At 32.6% G+C, this 4,352-nt stretch overlaps 1 long non-coding RNA gene across 1 annotated transcript; it reads left to right on the top strand.

The window, feature by feature from the left end:
• Nucleotides 1-252: 252 nt before the first annotated feature.
• On the top strand, nucleotides 253-3,782 carry LOC136805381 (uncharacterized). Its single transcript, XR_010846387.1, has 3 exons — nucleotides 253-405; nucleotides 3,504-3,560; nucleotides 3,702-3,782. It is a non-coding gene; the product is annotated as an uncharacterized lncRNA (long non-coding RNA).
• The last annotated feature ends 570 nt before the right edge of the window (nucleotides 3,783-4,352 follow it).

Raw genomic sequence — 4,352 nt, forward strand, 5'->3', positions numbered from 1 at the left:
TATGTTATAAAGAATTGTGAGAAATTCTTTTGCTAGGCTTCAAACTGACCAATTTATGTAAAAATATTTTCGAAATTATTTCCAAATAATGTTGTACTTCAAAATTAAGGCTTTTTAGCAGTTTTAGCAATTGTATTCAGTGACTTGCTTGCTTCACAATAATAACTGACCTGTGTAAAGTTTTTAAGGTTTTTAACATTTCGCTTGGTTTTCCAGGTATCTTTCATCTTTCATTTGGGGACATAATGAGGTTGAATGGTTTTTGATCCATTTTCGACTCCTTTCGAAATATCAAGGCTGTTAACATGTACCATTGTCTCCTGGTATCAACTAAGATCATTATCTTATTGCATCCTGGTCAGAGAGCACCTTGCACAAGTTGTACCCTTCAAACAAATCTTTCAGGTAATTAATTGTCATTACATCCATTTTTAGAATATTGTGTCATTTGTCATTGTTGAGAACTTGTCGGTACCTGGCGTTGTGAGCAAGTTAAGCTGTTGCTGAACACACTTTAGTGCCTTCACCATGGTCAAAATTTCGGTTGTGAGATTTGAGTTCCTTACAGTCACTTTTAACAAAAAGCTGTCGTTATACCTTGTAGCATGCTGTGTAGTAATTATCTTTTTTATTATAAAAAGACGTTATGAACTTTAAAAAAACGTTAACAAGATATTATGCTACCCTTTTTTACAAAAGTGCTTAGTTTTAATTGATAATTAACCTATGTGTTTTTATTTTTTTTAATTCTCTGCCAAAATATTCAAAATTCATAGGTCAAAAGCCACTACAGTATGTGGCCCCCAAAACGGCAATCAAATTTGAAATTTCTCTCAAATCTAGAGGAAAAGAGATTTTACAAAAATTTTTGCTGCATGAAAATCTTAACATCTCTACTTTATTTCCTGGAAGTTCTTTTTCAAAATTTTCAATTTCAGCAATATTATAGATAGGTAGCTTTTTTCTAATGGCCCCCAAAACGGAGGTTTGAAATTTTAGCGATTTCTCGAGATATCTTTAAGATATGAATACAAAATTTTGACCATAGTTTTGAAAATATGATTTAGAGGGTTTTGGGCATAAATTTATTTGATAAATTTTACAGTATACCCCTGGTTGTTAAAATGCAGGTTGGGGCCCCCAAAACGGAGGTGTATTAAATCAAATTATTAAGCCCAGTGGTAATAGGGGAAAAACTATGAACATATTTGTGTTTTTTCCTTTAAATTTACGACCCGATGGAGGGAATTTATGATTTTTATGAAATATTTCAAGATTTTCGATATTGCAAAGTCCAAACTGAAAATTTAAAAATTTTCAAAATGACAATTTTGATCTAACAACTTCTTAATCAAGTTTTTGAAAACAAATCTCTTTTGAAAAAAGTTCCATTCGTGTATGGAATAAGCTGTGAAAATTTTAGAAAAAAAGCTTAACTGAAACTGAAAATATTAAGCTTTAAAGATATTTTTCTCCTATATTTTGCAAAAAAATGACAGAATAGACGATATCAGCTTTCCGAATTCTCCCCGAATGATTACCCATGATCCATTGCGCAAAAAAACTTCACGGACAATATTGACTTACTGAATTTTTTTGCTTAATGATCATGGGTAATCATTCGGGGAGAATTTTGTTAAGCCGATATCGTCTATTTGCCGTTTTTGCTGATTCAGCGAAAACTTTTATATAATGTTTTTTGTTAACTCAAGGTGATAGGAATAGAATTCCAAGATTTTTTGCTTTTTCTCATATTTAGAATTTTCGGTTTTGTCAATGCTGATTCTAGGGCTCAAAAATACTGGTTGACCTTCAAGATGCTATATCTTTTACCCAGCCTCTAAAGTCACAGATGTATTTGCATTTTCTGAACGGCATTAGGTGAAGAAAGTTTCCTATACCTCGTTTTCATAACTTATTTTCAATATCCAAGGAGCTAGAGTGAGTTATATGAATTTTTCTAATTTTGTGTTAATATATGCTTTAGACGCAAATGTTATTTTGAATCTGTCTGAAACCAGCAAAAACATGCTCATTTTTAAGTATAACCATCATTCTTTCAAAATAAACAAAAATCGTTTAATTCTGATAAATCTACAAGTCAGAATCTTCATTTTAATGAAAACCTCCGTTTTGGGGGCCGTGTCATTGATTTGCTGTGTAGATCAATCAAAAAAACATATTTCATACTATGGAAAACTTTGTTGGAAAGATAACAGGTTGGGTGAAATTATAGACATGGCAAGAGATTCTTCAGAAAAAAGCAGGAAGGACACGTAGACAAAATAGCGTAGCAGCGTAACTCTTTAAATTTGAAAAACAAAAGGACAATTTCATGTTCGTCATAACTTTACGAATTCAAACAACAATGAATGACTTAGACTTGCAGCAAAATAATTATCGATTTAGATGTTTTTACGAAAAAAGAACTTTTGTTTTTACCGCTTTAATGTCTTTTTATGTCGAAAATGTCTGTGATTTTTGTTTTATTTTGAATTATTCTTTCGCCCCCCCCCAGCGTTGCGTAATGTGCATTTTTCGGTTGCGTGAATGATGAATGCATGAAATTGAAAATAAAATGCGTGAATGCGTGAATTAAAAAAACTTGCGTGATCCACTTTTTGATTGTGTGAATCTGGGCTATTTTGTGCGTAAATGCGTGAATTTTCCCTTTTTTCCACCGATTATAGGAAGTTTTCCCAATTTTCTGATGTTTCCCTGATTTTTCCCGAAAATTTTCAGATTTTCTGAAAAATCCGGTTATTGCGTGAAACTCAAGGTGAATGCGTGAATTTCGAAAAAAAATTGCGTGATTGAGGGTCCGCTGGGGGGCCTCTTTTCTGTAACAGATTTTGTTTTAGTTAATAGATCTTGTTTTGTTTTGTAAAGAACTAGAATGTTTTAAATCAAATTAGGTCGTCAATTACATTCGAAAATTTAAAACAAAAGAAAAGAAAAACATTAAAGCGGGCAAGCCAAGGCAGAAATAATAATCGCCAGATTAATATTGGACTTTAATTTCAAAACGGCTGAATGAGGAAACCAGGATCTATCAATCAAAAGGATATTATCGAGAACAAAAACATAACATTACTTGCGAAAATGAAAGTTACACACAGAACGACATACAGATTACCGCTATTGATATAAAGATAAGAATGTTAGATTTTCAAAGCAGCTAGATTTTTTTCATAAAGAGAAATTGAGCACTTGTTGTGAAATGGTACTATGAATTGCAGCAGATTGCAAGGATCAAATTCCAAATTGGAAAAAATCAAAAATTTAAATAATGTAAATTTTGGTTGACTAAATCCTTTTTTCCTCTTTTCCTTTTTTATGTAAATAAACAATTTTCTTTTGAGAAAATTGAACAGCTTCTTGATTCTGACAGATTCCGAGAATGCCGAACTTCCCCAAACGAGTTAACGCAAGCAATGAATTTCTTTTCTGCTTTCGCTTGCTCAACACAGCTTTTAATCATTATGTCTTCTTTTTCAATTTAGATTCGCTTTGGAACTTTAATCTTTGGTCCAGAGGCAATGTTTTAAGTTCCAGTTCCAGTAAGTATTTTCCCTAAAATTTTTTTCTATACCCACATTTGGGTTCAAAGGTTTTACTGACTTGAGCTAATATATCGTTACGTTCGTTTGCATGGAAAGATGGACTCATTCAATAATTTCCATTTATTTTGTGATTTTCAGATAAATGTTGGGTATATCTTGCTATATCTTGGATAATGTGACCTTGGTTGGATGGCTGACTCGTATGCAGGCAATTGGTATTTTGGTATAATTTCTATATCCTACAATCTCAAATCACTATTTTTTCACTTTTGATCTTCGGGACCCCCGATTCCTGAATAAAGGTGGTTTCCTGTATCAACAGGTCCTCGGAAGAGGTCATTTTTCTATTTAATACATAAACATAGTTTAGTATTGTTGGAGAAATTGTAGTGACAACTTCAGGGACTTGCGCGTTTTTCTTTCCAATTCTTTTTTTTGCTTATGTATTTTGATCGCGGCTTCTTTCCTTCCTTCCTATAACTTTGTTTTGGAAATGAACCTTGTAAATCAACACCCATATTGTAGTAATTGATGGAAGACATTGTAGTGAGAATTTTAGGAACTTACGCGCTTTTCGAATCCAATTATTTTTTTGCTTGTGCACTCTTATTGCCAACAGCTTTTTTCTTCCTTCCTATAACTTGATTGTTTGGAAATGAACCTTGTAAACCAACACTAAATTGTAGTAATTGTTGGAGGATATTGTAGTGAGAATATCTCATCATTTTACTTACTTTCTCCTCTTCGTCTTTCGCTGTTTCTTCTTGCAGCTGGTCCGAAAATCTCCTC

The sequence above is a fragment of the Clytia hemisphaerica genome, unplaced genomic scaffold, assembly GCF_902728285.1.
Source record: "Clytia hemisphaerica strain Z4C2 unplaced genomic scaffold, Clytia hemisphaerica genome assembly, whole genome shotgun sequence".
In the NCBI taxonomy this organism is placed as follows: Eukaryota; Metazoa; Cnidaria; class Hydrozoa; order Leptothecata; family Clytiidae; genus Clytia; species Clytia hemisphaerica.